Here is a 17,926-nt window from a genome sequence, read left to right on the forward strand (position 1 = left end):
TCTATGGGCTCTATGCTCCTTTTCTCCTTCCAACATAGGTACTATGCTCATTCCACCAAACTCAAGTTTCACATATCAGAGGCTACCAGAATTCCTGTAATGATCCTGGATGTGGCAGCTCCTATTTTTCTCTGGACTTCCATTCCCATCTGGCATAATCCACAATTTAGAATAGGAAAAATCAGATGATATCGTGAAGATACTGGCAGGATGCACACATTTGAACATAAACAGCTGTTCTTAAATGGCTGTCTGATGTTGATCCTGGAGGTCGTATTGCACTTCCCTGCTTTAAAAGGTTATGTGGCTTTAAATGGGTCCAACTGTCACTGTATCTAGCATAGTTTTATCGTCATTCGTGCCAGCATTAGGGATTGGAGTAATATCTTCAGTGAGGGGAAGGAAATATCATGATCTTATGGGACAAAAAGTATATTGTTCCTTTGAGGTTATATCAGATCTGGGGGGGGGGGGGCTGACTCAGACACTACAATAGATCTGGACTGGTCTTCCTTTTCAAGGTCGGATAACAGACATTTATTGGCTACACAAAGGAGTCAATCCCTTTTTTTCTTAGAACATTTGGCCATCTGGACGTCATGGAGAAAATGGAGAACAGAAATGACCCCTTCAAATAGGTGTTGGCATTTTTCAGTACATATTGGTGATCTGCCTCATCTGTCTGAATGTCAACAAATTCAACAGTTCTGGTCAGGTGTGTGGAGAACAATTCAGCAATTGTCTGGATCCTCAGGTGACATCTCATTGGGAATAACTGTGCTTCACTCATTGCATCCTGTCTTTAATCATATAAACTGTACCCTGAAACTAGTGAATATTTTTATCTCCATTAGAATCCAGATGACCCTCTTCTATCCTTAAATAATATGTTTTGGTGGAATTATGTTTACCAATAACAAATTTGAGCCCATGCAGCTGAAAAGAATAAAACCTATGATAAATTGAGACGGCAATCCATTGAGTGTTTTTGGAACTCAGGTTCAATATTTGAATTTTCTGCCTTTTGCATTTCCAACCTGGTTTGTAGTGGGTTTCTTGTTCAAATTGTTTAGTTTGTTTCTTTGGTATTGCAACTTGTGAAAACCTCAATAAAAAGTAGGAAACAAAAACAAAAAAAAACCAACACACAATTGAGGAAAGTATGTATGCACATTCATTAGGAATATCTTGAAAATTTGACCTGTTTGAGGCCCTTATAGACTGCTGGCTTAACTAGCAGTGGGAAGAACTTGTTTTGAAGAACCTTAGCACCATAGCCCTGATGAAGTCAATTCCAACTGAACAGTAAGCCTAACAGAGCAAACAAAAAACTACAGAACCAAAAAAATTATCAAACATATAAATGGCAAGTGACCATACTCACTTGCAAATGCACAGTACAGCCTTCCCTCTCTGTCCCGCCCTCACGTCAAGACGTCATGACATCAGAACAGAGAGGGAAACGGAGTCGAATTGTTGGATGCCGACGCTGCCGCCTGGAAAGGACCATCGCGCGAAACAACCTCCACCCTCCCCCCATCCCTGCCGCCGCTCCCACCCCCCTCCGTATCGGGCCCCCTGCACTGTCCTACAGCGCCTCTCACCTCTGTGTGGAAGCACTGCAGGCAGCAGCAGAGCGATCTGCTGCTGCTGCCTGTAGCGCTTTCACACGGAGGTGAGAGGCGCTGCAGGTCAGTGCAGGGGGCCCGGCACGGAGGGGGGAGGGAGCGGTGGCGATGAGGGTAGCTAGACATGGGGGGAGGGCAGGGGGGAGAGGCCATGGTTGCTGGACTTGGGGTGTGAGCAGGGCACAGAGGAGGGTTGCTGGATATAGGGGAGAGGATCAGTGGACGGGGTGAGGCCAGGGGAGAGAGGAGGGCTGCAATACTCGCCCGTTTTTACAGGCTTAACGGCTAGTATAATTATATTAAAGGGCGATGCTGTATAACCTTTATTAAGAGCAAAAGGTCTCCATTGAAAGATCAAGTTACCAATTTGTAATTCTTCAGGAACTACCTGAATTTCTAATTGTGATCTGTATAAAACTTGCAGAATACAAGACTATCTGTACTATATTGTATTATAATGTCATTGCTCACCCTGTTTAAGTTACTTGCACAAGAACCTTCTCTAAGAATTCCAAGCAGAAACTTGTGATCAACTGTAAAGCTACAGTCAAAATGAACTGCTTAGTTTATATTTTTATCTTTAAAAAAAACACATTGGTGGAAATATTTATTTAAGCAGGCAAACAAGTGGTGCATTAGCTGGAAACAAAATAAACAGTTCTCTGATATCTAAGAAAATTTCAATGCTATTTTATAGATTTTCCCCAGTAACTAGCCTTAATTTCATACATATTTTATTTCACTTGTCTCTGCCTTCACTTCTGCCACAGGTAGCCTCTCCATTCCAATTCTTACCAACAGAGCACTACCTCCCCCCCCCCCCCCCCACCCCAATAAGCCAACAGGGAAGCAGTTCTAATTCCAAACTGTAGCAAAAAGAAGTAAACAAGTGGTGTTATCTGCATTTCAACTGTCTGTGTTCCTAAAACCTGATGAACAGGTGTCAAGCAACCCAAAGCTACAGAAAAAACAGTGTGATACCCTAAAGTAGCTAGGATAAACACAGCATACTTGGTCAAAATGTCAGCCATCCTGAAGTGATCAAGTGATCCTACAACACTTATCAATATGTAACATTATAAATGATTGAACTGAAATAAAGCCTTCAGGGAAGAAATCACTCTGTCAGAGAATATATTTATTTTGAAGATAAGTGGTAGGAAAAGGGTTGAGAGGTCAAGTCATGGAGGAAGGGGAAGTTGGTATTAGGTTGCATATGTATTTCCACAAAACAATTTGTGCAATTTACAACACACAAATGGTAACACACAAAAATTAACACCCTTATTCCCATTTTAACTAAAAGACTTTTCAACTTCACCCCATTACTCCTTCAGCAAAGAATTCACAACATTTAATATTTTCAGCTGTAGTGCACCAGCATAATCTCTTATCCATGGGACACTCAAAAGATCTTTATCCTGTGATCTGTGTACCAAGCAGGGTGTTCAACCATATATGGGAATTTCTAAGCACATCTACACAAAGTAGGCAAATCTGATCTATATATGCAGCCAGTTAAGCAACAGACTGGATGGACCGTTAAGGTCTTCATCTGCCGTCATTTACTATGTTACGAAGTACATGGTCAAATGTCATCATTAAGGTTCAAATACCAACTTGGATACATTTTACTATTAAGAGCCAATACAGTATCAAGTGGACCCAGATAACCTCACTGTGCTCAAAGTCAGTTCTCACAACACTTCCTTATCAGGCATCAACATATATCAAATGCCAGTTACATGTAAAACAACTATAAAAGGAATATAATCAACCAAATGTATTTCCCTCACAGATTTTACAACACAAGTTAAGAGTATCAGGGTATGCCCACAAATGAACAGCAGAACTGCTTTCAGTGATAAATGCTGCCACAGATAAAATGTAGAAAAAAACTCCTTCCAAACATTTGTGCATTAGCATATTTGGGTTACTTAGATGTACAAAGCCACTACACACAAGACAGATGGAATAAAAGGCTTGGATCAGCTCCCTTAAGATCAACATTAAAGAATGACTGTACTGATACCAAGCAGGTACTGATTGTCTTCAGCAGACAAATGGTTTGCAGACACATTACTTACCTTTGTCTCATCAATTCAGGGCCTCCTGTTATCTTTCTCTTTCTTTGCCTCTAATGTTTTGCTTGTCTGCACTTCCATCCTCTCCTTACCTTAAAGTTTCTAGAAAAGCTCCCTTAAATATTTTGCAGCACATTATATTGTACAAGGTTTCATGTTTGCCTTCCAGTTTTGTGTCAGTATATTTTACTCAGTTCAGTGTTTTACTTTTGGCCACTAATTTTTCATTTTTCTATGTATCAAGTGCACTAAGTATTTCCTCTACAGATGCAAAATGAGGAAAAAAACACTTTTAATATGTCTTTTACCTCATTCTATAACCTGCTTTTAGAAAGGTAGTTTCATACATATTCAATATCTTATGTGCACCAATTTAAATAACATATACTGTATGTAATGGAAGTGCAAAAACTTCTGTACCAGACCTACATCGGCGCCAATGAGAAGTAACACTCATAAGACAAAAATAAAACATCATGCAAGTTTTTCAAATTTGTATAAACCAATGTTTCAGAAATTTCAAGGAGCTGCACTGTGGGAACAGGATTTCCTTGAAAAGGTTAGTTTCCATTTCCTATATAATAATTCTCACCTCCAACGTTCTAATGTGCCTGGTACCGTGGCTCCCTCAGAGGTGGTCTGCTAGGCAGTTTAGAATGCACTGACGTCAGTGATGTCACTGACAGCTGATTCCAAGGCAAGGGGAGGAGTAGGGAAACACGCGGCGCGTGTTTCCCTATTCCTCCCCCTGCCTACCAATCAGCTCTCAGTGCCCCCCCCCTCGGCGCAACACCCAAGCCCCTACCCCCCCTCGATGCATCACCCAAGCCCCTCCCCCCGGCGAACCAAAACCCCTACCCCCCTCTCGGGCACATCAACTCCCTCGCCACCTGCAGCCGCCAATACTAATGCTGTCCGGCCGCTGCTGCTTCTCCTGTGGAGCAGCAGCGGCCGGTACAAAAAGAAAAAAGCCAAAAAAAGATTTTTAACCTGAAACGCGGCTCCGTAGACAGCCATCTGGCATTGGCTGTCGTCACTGCAGCCACTCCTCCTCTCCCCTCCACGTCACTGCCCCTGCTGTCTATGGAGCCGTGTTTCAGGTTTAAAATCTTTTTTTGGCTTTTTTCTTTTTGTACCGTCCGCTGCTGCTCAACAGGAGACGCAGCAGCGGCCGGACAGCGTTAGTATTGGCGGCTGCGTGTGGCGAGGGGGTTGATGTGCCCGAGGGGGGGGTAGGGGCTTGGGTGATGCGCTGGGGGGGGTTGGGTTTGTGTGATGCACTGAGGGGGGAGGGGAGGGTTGCTGGACATGGATGGCTGCGGGAGGCAGGGAAGAGGGAGGTGAGGAGGGGGTCCTGAGACCAGATGGGTGGCTGCAGGGGAGGGCAGGGGATACAGAAGGGACGCTGCAGGGGGGACAGGGGGAGAAGAGGGTCACTGGACATGGGTGGCTGCAGGGGGGCAGGGGAGAGAGGTGGGTCGCTGGACATGGGTGGCTACAGGCGGGGCAAGGGGAAAGGAGAGGAGGGTCGTTGGACATGGGTGGCTGCAGGGGGCAGGGGAGAGGAGGGTCGCAGGACATGGGTGGCTGCAGGGGGAGAGGAGAGTCACTGGACATGGGTGGCTACAGAGGGAGCAGGGGAGAGAGGAGGGCCACTGCACATGCGTGGCTGCAGGGGCAGAGGAGGGTTGGTGGGGAGGGGGTCCTGAGACCAGATGGGTGGCTGCACGGGGGGCAGGGGAGACAGGAAGGACACTGCGGGGGGGGGGGGGGGGGAATTACCATGCTAGCGCCCGTTTCATTGCCTACCGAAACGGGCTTTTTATACTACTAGTTTCAAATAAATTATAAAGAATAAAAAGGTGCCTGTGCAACTTTTTCCTGCTAATTGCAGTTAATTATACTACACTCTCTTTTTTTGGAGGGCAAGGTTAGGTTTTCTATATGCATCATTTAAACAAGAGTGAAGAGGGTCTCTACTCAGGGGAAGATGCACTAAAAAAAGCATTAAAGCCCTTCCCTTACCAATTCCCTTAGTAAATCGGTAAGGAACGGGGGGGGGGGGGGGGGGGGGGGCATGCATCAAGGAAAAGGAATGCAAATGAGCTGCTCCTTGTAGCTCACTTCCATTCTCTATTCCATCTCGGTGAACAGTCGGCCAGTCGGCCGGTGGAGCATGTGCAGAGCAGCCAGGCGTTATGCCGGCTGCTCTGCGCATGCCAAGAACGTCCTTTATGGACATCCTTCACTCAAAAAAAAAAAAAAAAAAAAGGACGTCCCTGAGGCGCAGGAAACTTGTCAGCAGCCTGAACCTCAGAAGAGAAAAAAAGAGCCCCAGTTAATTTAAGTGCTACTGCTCTTCCCTTGTGTAACATTTCCATTGTTTACTGCTTTGCATGTTAAAGGCAGGCTTACATCAGGCAATTAGGAAGGACTTCTGTGAAGAAAAAAAAAAACATCCAAGTGCTCCTCAGGGACATCTAACAGGAGCTGGACGTCTTCCTGCAGCTTTTATGATGGGCGTCTTTCTTGGACCTGTTTTTCCTACCTGCAATGCTTTCAGCTTGCGCCTCTCCCCCCCCCCCCCCACCACACACACACACACACAGGATCGGAACTTCCAAACTTTTTGGACATCCCTCCCTCCAGGTCTCTCTCAGCCAATCACAGTGCGTTTAACTGATACTGCTAACAGCTAAACGCACTGGGATTGGCTGAGAGAGACCTGGAGGGAGAAACATCCAAAAAGTTTTGATTTGGACGTCCTCGCACGTTCCAATCTTGTGGGGTGGGGGGGGGGGGGGCGCAAGCTGAAAATAACCTTGGAGGGAACTGTTGAGAGAACTGTGCTTGTGGTCAGTTTAGACAGGTAAGAAAAACAGGGACGTCCTTTTTTTTTTCTTCAGAGAAGTCCTTCCTACTTGCATATAAGAAAAACACGTCCAAGAAGGACGCCCATCACAAAAGCTGCAGGAAGACGTCCAGCTCATGTTAGACGTCCCTGACGAGCACTTGGATGTTTTTTTTTTTCTTTCCGATTCCCTCACAGCAGCCCCAACGAGAGGTGCAGACCTCCTGTTAGGGGTTTCCACGGTAAGGGAATCGGAAAATGGTAGTGCATCTCATTACAATACGGTTTCTACACATTATAATACTAATTTGCTCATCTGCATTCCGTTTTCCTTAGCTGCTACAGTGATCAGAAAATGGCTGGGAGAAGCCTTTAGTGCATGCCAGGGTTTACTACTTGCTCGTTAATGGCTCATTAAGTTTAGTGCATCTGGCCCTCAGTTGGGAAAAAAAGGAGGCTCTTCCATTTTGAATTTCCTCTTGTTTCTTTCTGACCTTGTCTCTCCTGAGGGGATTCTATTCTATGCGTTCTATATACAATTTAGTTTAAAAAAAAGAAAACAAGACTTTCTACATAATCTGTGAGTTGTTGCCTCATATTATTCCGTAGTAAATCTAGCCCAGAATTTGAAAGGCATGTTAATGATTTGTTATGGTTTAATTAGTAAATGTTTTGCACGATTTAATATTAAGTATTCATTGCATATGATTTTTTTATGTGGTGGAGGTTTTTGACCAATGATCCCTTTGTAAAGCAACATGTTAGTCCCGGTTACAATGTGGAACAAGCAAGTTGCTTTTAGATCTCTGAAAGCTTTTCCTTCACCACATGTTTGTTTTAATATTGTAGTTAGCAAGTGTTACCTGCGGTTTTGTTTTTTCATTCATTAACAAATAGGCCACATTGAAACTAATGGGGCTTGTGTTAAATAACATGCATTAAATCACATTAAAGCAGGCTAGGAAATAAGGCTATTTTGTACATATTTGTGCTGTTATTTAGGCATGTTTACACCATGTATTCAAGGGGAGGGACAACATGACAAATATGCAAAACAGAAATGTGACATGAATCTACAGGAAAACTGATCAAATGCTGTGCTTATCAGAGGGTGTAGAAACAAGTTAGCCTTTCAGAGATCAATACCAAATAATGCACTTCAAAACTAAAGGGCAGTAGCCAAACATATCGTTAAACAAGCAATAAATAATGTAACACTAACATTACAACAGTTGTTTTTAACAACAAATTGTTAACTTGCTGGAGCTTATGACCACAGACTAGAGGAAAATATGCTAACCATGGACAGAGACAAGAAGCCAGGATGGTTTTCCCAACTAGGAGACTGCCATCAGAACTTCCAATAAAGCAGAACCATTATCCAGGGTTGTGCAACAAACACTGCTGCTCTTTTAGCTTTGCAGCCAGATGTGATGTAAGAGGCTTACAATTCATTTTTGGATGAGATGCCATTTAAAGTGGAGGTGTAGCCTAGCAATTAAAGCAGCAGATTAGGACAAAGGGAAGCCAGGGTTCATACTGCACTACCTCAGTGACTGTCCTTGTGACCCTAGGCAACTCACTTCACTATATGTTATTTCAGATACAAACTGATTAAAAGCCCTCTGCACCCAAATATACTTCATTAAGCAAGTGAAAGCCTGGCTCTTTCCCAAGCCTTTGATGGAAGAGAAGGAGACTGCCAATGATCCATATTGGGGGGGGGGGTTATTTCATTTTTAAGAAAAATACCTGTGCTACTAGGAACTACTCAAGGTTTACTGGGAAGTCAATGATGAAGCTACTGCACAGGCAACACCCTCTCTCCGCGCATACACAAGCATGCAACTGCATGACCCTTATAGTATTGCAGTCAGCACATACACTGCTTCAGGACAGTACACCTCAGATAGCCCTCTTTCACTCAGTTACAAACTCTTCACAATCCTCAAAAGCCATCTGTTTCTCTCTCTCCATCTCTGCTTGTCATTTCCCCTAGATTCCCCAATGATCATGTCACAAAACCTCACCCCTCTCTATATCTCTCATTGCCCCAAATCTCCTATGTTCCCTCCCTCTGTTGTTCATGGACACAGGAGGATGGATCCCTACAGGGGATATGCACAAGACAATTACTCGTTCTTTCCGCCTGCTCACCAATTAACATAAAAAAAATTTCTTTAAGCAAGCCTACTTAAGTAACCCTGGCCAATAAACTCAATCCCCCTTTACCTCTGCATATACCTACTCTAACCACACTACAAAATCTGCTTATATTTAGCAAGTGTGGAGGACCGAAGACCCACAATATCTTGGTAAGGGGGCGTTACCGCCTTCCACTTAGCTGTAATTATATCAGTCGAGCTGTTAATAAAAAGAAATAGCCGGATTTCCTGGGGACAACGGAAAAATGAACAGAAATATGAATGTCCGGTAAGGCAGAGAGGTAGAATGCCAGGCAAATAACTCCAGTGATACTACAGGTCTCAAAACTCCCCAGCCAAGAGGCAATTCCCAACACCTACATCTAAATGAAATTTTGCCACGCCAGCTGCAACAGAACGCGAGTCCAAAACCTTTTAACCAGATTCTGGGGAGTCTGGTGCGTGCTGGATACAAACTCTTAAGATTTTTTTTTTAATTCGTTTTCTATTCTGTCACTCTACTGACCGTCCGGCATCATTAAACAGCGGTGTAAAACAACAAATATGAGAATTTGTGTCGAGATCCAGCGGTCAGCGCAAGACGATCGCTGCAGTTCTGGTGCAGGCTCACACACAGAGCTTACCGTACAACCCGAAAGAAAACAGGAGGCAACTACCAATACCACTACATGAAGAGGTATCACTTAAAAGGATACAGCAATTTCATCATCACCACCACCATGGAAATGTTTAACTGCTTACTCCTAGAGTCTAATAAAACCGAAAGCACCCACAACGCTGCATCACGCGGACTGGGAGAGACAGGCGAACGGACAGAGCCGGTCCCTCTCAGAGCGCTGGACAGAGGGTACCGGACGGACACACACCCACGGCCAGTGCCGCCACACTCACCAACTCACCCAAGTCGCAAAACTTTCGGCGCTCGTCCGTGCTCCGCCTCCCTCTCTATCGGGTCTCGGAGAAGCGCTATCCCGCTCTGCCAGCTCGGCCGCGCCGTTTCCCCTGCGCAGAGCTAGCCGCTGGTTTCGCCATAGATCGGCTGAAGGGAGACTAGAAGGGCGCTGCCCTCACCCGGATCCCGGCTGCCGCCATGCTGCAGGTGGCACTGGCACGCAGCCCCCGGTCGCGGCCGATTTGCGCAGGCGCAGCAGCAGTTTCTCCGGCAAAGAACGGGCACGCGCACGGTGCAGCTTTCTGTTGACCGCGGGCGCCACCCCAGGTAGAAGCGTTCAGCTGCAGTTCCTGCCAAGGTGGTTAGATTGAGATGGTATAACGTCAAAAAAGCTGAAGCCAATGAGGTTAATCTCCCTTTCCCTCTCCCCCGCGCAGCTGTCATCCCAGTTCACCCAGCGAAGCAAACAAACCTATGAGCGACTGCATCCACGATGTCGTTCTTTATTGTTGGTCGCATTTTTATTTGATCTCGCTTATATTTTCAAACATGCCGGCTTGTGCAGCATAAAATGTACAAAGAGGAAGTATCGTTAGAGTAGTAAGTAATTAATTCTAAATCGTAATCGTTGTGTCATTTGGAGAGGCTGGTTATGGGGACGCCCTGTATTCGTGCATAGATGTCTGTTTTGGTGGCCCTTTACTAGGTGAAAACATGTTATGAGAATTAGGTGCTCAGTAGTCAGAGTTACTATTTATAAATACAAAGGTTTTTTTTTTTAAACACAATTGGGTTGAAACCTGGGAGCAAATTAACTTTTTTTTTTTTTTTTTTGCCTGTGCCTACCTACCTGACAGAAGGTATGTGGGAACTTGCTCCTTTTTGCTTTGTGGAATGCAAGAGGTATATTATAAAAATGCACTTGCTTTTTTAAGGCCCTGTTTACTAAGGTGTGTTAGTGTTTTTAGCGCACCTACACTTAGTGCACGCGCTAGCCATGTAGGTGCCTATAGGGATATTGCAGGCACGTACATGGTTAATGCGTGTTAAAAACGTTAACGCGCTTATAACGTTGCTTAGTAAACAGGGTCCTTAATTACTATTATTTCACAGATAGGTATTGAATAATGAGGGAAGAGCTTCCTTCATGTAGAAGTTCTATCCAGAGTCAGTCTAAATGTGTGAACATTGTCCAGTTCAGCACTATTAGCTGCCAAGTTCATACAAAATTAATTATGTTCAGTGGAAAATAAATCTGTTGGCTTAGGGATGCGTGCTATGTGAATATTCCATTACTGTTTCAATTTTGCTACCAAGTATTACATATTATGGGTATTTGCTTTAAACTTTGATTATTTTAATTCATTTATTCAGACCTGAAAGATGTAGTGGGGCAATTTGACAAATTGAAGAGTGGAAAATTGCCTAGACCAGATGGTATCCATCCCAGAGAACTCATAGAATTGAAAAATGAACTTGCAAAGACGTCCTTTTTACTATACTTTGGACGTCTCTGATTTGGACGTTTTCTGCTGCAATTTTGGAATGTCTAAGGATGTCTATATACTATCTTTCGATTATACCTACCTGATTTTGGACGTTTTTGTGAGGACATCCAAATTCAGACTTGGACGTCCTTTCGAAAATGCCCCTCCACAAGGCTCATTTTTGAAAGAGAAAAATGTCCAAAAGGTGTCATAAACCACCATTTGGACGAATTACTTCTCAAAACATCCAATCGCTATTTTCAAAATCTATTTTGCAGACATTTATCTATGCAATTTGTCTGCAGTGCATCCAAATCACAAGGGGGGACACATTGGGGTGTTTCAAAGGTGGGATTAGGGCATGCCTAATACTTGGACATTTTACAGCCATAATGGAATAAAACCAAAACGTCTATGGCAAAAACTTCGTTTTGGTCTAGACCTGGTTTTCTAATGATTAAGATACAAAAAGGTGCCCTAAATGACCAGATAACCACTAGAGGGATTCAGGGATGACCGCCCCCCCCCCCCTCCTTCAAGAGATTGATTTGCATGCACAGCTTCAACTGTCTGCACATTTCTCTCATGCATATTCATTGTGTATATCCAGAAAACATGACTGGCTGAGGTTCTCCCAGGACAGGTTTGGGAACCACTGCAGTACTGAAAACAATGATCAGTAGTGGCTGTAGATCTTTCATGATTCTTCTCAGTTTTTCCAGCTCTGGATTGTATGTCACTACAAGGGACACTCTTTCTGTGGTTTTCTTTTCTTTGTACTACAATAAATTTTCCCTGGGTATTTTGAGAGAAGAGGAAATATTCATGAAATTATTTGGTGGTTGTATCCTTTTTGTTTGAAGGATTCAGTCAGAATGTTGAGGTATTTATCTCTGTCTCTTGGGCAGTGGCGTAGCCACAGGTGGGCCTAGGTGGGTCGGAGCCCACCTACTTAGGGCTCAGGCCCACCCAACAGTAGCACACATTAGGCTGTAGCTGGTAGGGATCCCAAGCTTCGCCAGCCGAAGACTTCCCCCTGATAGTAACGAAAACGCTACTCTCCACGATACTGGCATCTGCACACGCTCAGTTTTCAGCGCATGCCTGCTGCAGGCTGCCAAGGTGGAAAGAAACGTTTTCCTGCCAGCTGAGATATTTTTTGGTGGGGAGGAGAACACTTGGTGCCCACCCACTTCTTGCCTAGGCCCACTCAAAATCTGTTGTCTGGCTACGCCCCTGCTCTTGGGTCAGAGCAGATGTGGTGGTATCGCATAGCTTGGCTGTGTACAATGGGTTTTTTTGTATGTGACAGGTGGAAACTAGAATTATGGAGGTAGCTGCATCTGTCAGTCAGTTCTGTGTGTGTGTATAAATATATTTCTATACAGTCATTGTTGATAGAGACTGTGGTATCTAGAAAGTTCACTTTCTGTGGAGTAGTCAATTTTGAAATTTGATTGAAGGATGGTATGCATTGAAAGAACTGTAAAATTGTTTGAGAGCCTTTTCTCCCTTAGTCCAAATCATAAAAATGTAATCAATGTACCGGTAGTACTTCACGCAACAAGAAATTACAAACTTTAATGTTTAGTAAATTCTTGGGAGATTAACAGCTTTAAAACTTCGTATATTCTCATTAAGTTATATTGATCAATTGTTTTTGTCCTCTGCATTGAACCTTTATAAGGTAAATTGCAGAATATTGTCTTGAATTATATTGAATGAAAAGCATGCTGTTGCTCCTATTAATATAGTCAGATCCCCTCTTTTCTCACTGAGTTCATGTTTTAGGTGATCATGCATTGTTCATATCTGTTGATGAAATATACAAAACCCAGTCCTGCTCATACTAATGGACTTGTGCATTTATCCAAATACTTCCAGCTTAAAAGGAGAAGGTAAGGGGGGGGGGGGGTCTTTTACAAAGGCATGCTAGCTTTTTTTAGCATGCACTAATAATTACTGTGCTCTAAGTGCTAGAGACACCCACAGGAATATATGGGCGTCCTCTAGCATTTAGCGCACGTATATTTAATACACGCGCTAAAAACGCTAGCGTACCTTTGTAAAAGGACTCCTAAGTGCATCTTCATTACCAGCAGCTGTCACAGGATGTGCAGGGGTGATTGCCTCCAACCCCACCCCGAGGACCATGCCCCCAATTGCCCCAACTTCAATGCAAGGTGGCCCTGACATATTAATCCCACCTCTGACAAAACCATAAACCCCCCCCCCCCCCCAACACTGTTCCACTCTCGGACACTTCCATGACCCCCCCCCCCCCCATGTAGTGACTTAATAACAGTAGTTAGGTAGTTATGATGATGTCACTAGGCTGCATTTTTGAATGGACTGTAATGAAAAGGGGATGGTTAAGCAGCAGATTCCTGAGGAACAAATTACTGTAGCCTAAGCAGAAGCTGAGAGTGCATCAGGATTTTGGCAGCATATTGAGAAAGGAAGACTTGAATTTGGTGACATTATAGAACAAGTAGCAACATTATGCTGTAATACATGTGTTGAACTGACACATTTTTCCAATACTTGTCCCCCTTCTATGCAGAAGATATATACCAGCTTAGAAGTATGAATCAAGCCCCAAATTAATGGTTAAATGATCTGTAGCCTATATTAATATCATGAAATCTAGACATATATAATAAGGAAGTATGTAGTTTTAGAAGCTATAATACTATTATGCAAAATGTAAAGCTATAAAGTATATGAATATTTGGTACAGTCCTAGTAATATATATGATATCTATTGATTCACAGGGCTATTTGGTTATTGGTATCAATTCGTATTATTATTACATAGCATACTTCTATTATTTTGGATATATTGTTTTATATCTCCATGTAATTAAATAAAAACAGCTACTTTGAAAATTAGTGGACTTACCGCATGCTAAAACAGAACTAATATCAGTCCAACGCAGCCACCAGTGGTTGTTATGTCTGGAGCATGCGCCCTTTCGAGCACTCTGGGAAATTTCTTTTCCCTAGTGCAGCCCTAACCTGGCGGTAATTCGGCATTGCTGTGTTCTGTCTGGTTACCGCAGGAGCCCTTACTGCCATCTCAATGGGTGGAGGTAAGTGCTCCCTGCTGCATGGCCATGTGGTAAGAGTTATCTTACCCCATGGCCATTTTGGGGGGGGGACATTTTACCGGCTGTAGTAAAAAGGGCCCTGGTGTGTGGGAAAAAACTGCTCCCAACACTACTGCAGGGCCCTTTTTCCCACAGCTTAGTAAAAGGACCCCTAAACTAGGTGCTAGATAGTTTAAGGTGGCTTTCTTTTGCCAATGATTTACTGGTGGCTCTTACTAATCCTACGACAACTTCCTAGAACCTTGGAGTTATTGCACACTTTTAGGTGATATTCAGGGCTTTGGATTAATCACGACAAGTCTGAAGCCTATTGTTTAAGTGGTGACTTAGCTACAAATTGGCTGGGGCATTTTCCATTAAGGTGGGCAGGAGAGAAATTAAAATATTTAGGACTTTGGGTTCACTGGATCTGGGGCAATTGTACGCTATGAATGTTATCCCATTATTATCTGTTTCAAAAAATCTGTGTGCTAGGTGGAGGGTTCTCCCTCTGTCCCTTTGGGGTAGGATCCAGCTCCTAAAGATGGGGCTATTGCTCAAATGGGTGTACTCACTAGAGCATTTGCCTCTTAATTTTAAATCTCAAGATTTGGCCCTTTTGGAATAAACTTATATGTAATTTTTTTGTGGGGTAAGCAAAAACCACAGGCCTCTTGTCATCAGTTTCAGTTATTAAAACAAGATGGGGGGCTGAGTCTTAGAGCATATGCAATATCTTGTCATTTGCTCTGTGCTCTGGATTGGGTATATCTTCTGAATTTTGTGATGTGGCTTATGAGGCAGTGGTGGTAGTTTGCATACATTAGCCTATGTTTTACATGCTAAATCTGCTAGGCTGCCTCCCACTGTATGTTGCCATATTTTGGTGAAGGTGGTGCGCTGGGCTTTGACTCTATTCCAAAAGAAGTATGGTTTACATTCCCATTTGCTCCCAATTTTCGCCAATCCGGGGTAATGTGGACTTTCTACCAGGTTTGATGTCAAGTACATTTGCTAGGTGGGAAACTCAAGTGTTGTTTTTGCTACAACATGTGTTAGAAGATGATGAACCAAAAATGTTGGCCTATGACTTGTTAAAGAAGGAGTATAACTTGAGACAGGTTGATTGGTACCCTTATTTACAATTGCAACATTATATACATGCCCTATTTTGAGCTCATCCAGTGAATTTTATGTAATCTTACTGTGATGACAGTTGGCCATTATCTGCTGTTCATAGGGGCTTGACTGGGTGATGATATGCCACAATTAAGAAGAACACCGGGGGGGGGGGGGCACCCTTTTGGACAGGATAATAGCTCACTGGACAAGAGACTGGAGAATACACACTTGACTGTTTCCTTCTGAGTTTGAAAGAAGGCCCCCGCTTGGCAGGTAGTATACAGTTGCAGGAACTGCATATAAGTTTTTGTTACATATGTATATACACCCCCTCCTGGGCTAAAAAGATGGGTTGTCAACAGGAGCTTGTCGCAAATGTGGTCATCTGGAAGCTATGTATCACCATACTATATCGGATTGTCCACTTATTCAATCCTTTTGGACAAAATTCTTGACTTTTGTTAAGTACGGTCTACTGACAGTGCTGGATGATCACCCCGCAAATGTGTATTTTGGATGATATCACTGGTGTTATTGAGAGCACCCTTTATGTAGGCTTATTTTTGCTTAGGGCTGCTCTTATTGCTAAATACTGTATTTTGTTGCAGTAGATTTCCCCCACCCCTCCTACTTTTATGCAATGGAAGAATCTTATGTTTGAGCTCCTTACCATGGAGCATCTTTCAGTGGTGGAGGGTGATGTGAAGGTGCAAAAATGTTTTTTTTTTACGCTTTGGGCTCCATATTTACAGACTTTTCCAGTTAGGATTCATTCCAATTTTCTTAATATTTTGAATATATTGTTAAGTAATACTGTGAGTTTATTGTTCAATTGGACTATGTGAATTCTTCCTTGGGAGGGACGGGCATTTTGGAAACATTGTCATTGTACAACAGAGTATTAATGATATTTTGAGATGTGTACTTTCTGGTGGAATTTTTTTCTTTTAATATATGTGATGACAATAAACATATATTTAATATAAATTGCTTTTTCCTGATTTCAAAGACATTTGAAAGAGGTTCCATCACTATCCAAGGCTGAACAAATCTCCCTCTCCAATATATTTTACCTTCAATTTAAAGTTCTCGATGAAAAAAAGAAGGGGAAGGTTTTGATGAGTTGCAACAAAATATTACTTTAGATCTTACGAAGTTTCTAGAAACCTTCCAAGAGGAATTTCAAACACATGCAACTTGGTTGGTTTCTTTTTCTTCAGAATCTGATAAAATAATAGTGTTGCAAAATTACTTTAGAAATAATGAATTTCTTTTATGTGTTGAGAAATTACAAATATTTCCTGATATAAGGGTCTAGTTAAGTACCAGCAACATAGTTATGCATTTTATTGTTTTTTTGTTTTTTAATCATTCACATTTGGAAAGAGGCTTGAGTGATAAAGTAGCAAGGTCAGCCAATGGACATGAGTTTGATGGAGATTAGTATAAGGGTTAGTTATGTTTTTGCAGCAATAAGAATATTCTTCTTTATCTTGTAACTTCTCCTGTGATGAGAACTTGATGATTTGAGATTACAGTATAATTATTTCCTTTTTTTTTTCATTTGCTTTTCTTTTTTGTATTGCTGTATATATTGTGAGTTGATTACTTTGTCTTGTATAAATGTTTAAAATTCAATAAAAAAATATACATATGTTATAAAATTCTCTGCTGTCCAAAGCCTTTGGACTCGCCTCATCCTCACTTGAGAATTAGAAAATATTTCAGCCAAATTGGATTGAAAATGGTACTAGAGATATTCTGTGGCTGTGCGTATTAGATAAGGTGAATAAAACCTTTTACTTGGGTTTTTAGAACACTTCTGACTCTCCAGAGCATGGTATGCTACCAAGTTTATTAAAATATGCATGAGCATTATTGTCTCTTTATAGACTTATAATGTTGCTTTCATGAATCCCAATGACCTCTAAAATAAGACCTGTCCACAATAAGTGCATTTGGTCAAGCTGTTCTGGTCAACTTATCTGTGTGATGTTATTATTCTCACACTGCTTTTTTGTGCAAGTTACTCCTGGAAAATGGACCATAAATAAAGAAATTAACAGCCCTGGGCTAGGGAGTCACTACCTTGTGTGCCTGTTTCAGTCCTGTTTTGGCAAGAGAAAATGCATTATTTGTTCACTTTGAATACATGTTTTTCTAGATAGCAGAATTGATCAGGTTCACAGTACCTCCTACAATCCTGAGAATTCCATTAATTCTTGAGCTATGGAACTAGCTGAGGAGACCACTGCATGCTGTAAGGCCCACACCTACTCAGAACTTTATACTAACTTCCCAGCTCTGGGAGAGCTATTCTGTCCTGGTGATATGCAATGATGTCACCCACTTATGTGCTTGATCAATCCTGTTGTCTATAGAAAATACCTGTTAGGTGAGCAACAGTGCTGTCTACATGTAAACACAGAAACATATAATATGATGGCAGATTAAAAAAAAACGAAGAAAAAAAAAAACCGTGGGTGGGCAGACTGGGTAGCCTGTATGCCAACTACTTCCTACAATCTCTTCCTCTCCCTTACAGATCTCTGGTGATTGTCCCATGCTTTCTTGAATTTAGATTCAGTCCTCATCTCTATCACCTCCT

At 42.5% G+C, this 17,926-nt stretch overlaps 1 protein-coding gene across 2 annotated transcripts in view; it reads right to left on the reverse strand.

The window, feature by feature from the left end:
- The window catches only part of PIK3CB (phosphatidylinositol-4,5-bisphosphate 3-kinase catalytic subunit beta), a 352,397-nt gene extending 342,538 nt beyond the window's left edge, over positions 1-9,859 (reverse strand). For both annotated transcript variants that reach the window (XM_030217213.1, XM_030217212.1), the window contains exon 1: positions 9,628-9,859. The gene's annotated coding sequence lies outside the window, so the exon portion shown is untranslated. The remainder of the gene's footprint in view (positions 1-9,627) is intronic.
- Between the last annotated feature and the right edge of the window lie 8,067 nt (positions 9,860-17,926).

Source organism: Microcaecilia unicolor, chromosome 10 (assembly GCF_901765095.1).
Source record: "Microcaecilia unicolor chromosome 10, aMicUni1.1, whole genome shotgun sequence".
Lineage (NCBI taxonomy): Eukaryota > Metazoa > Chordata > Amphibia > Gymnophiona > Siphonopidae > Microcaecilia > Microcaecilia unicolor.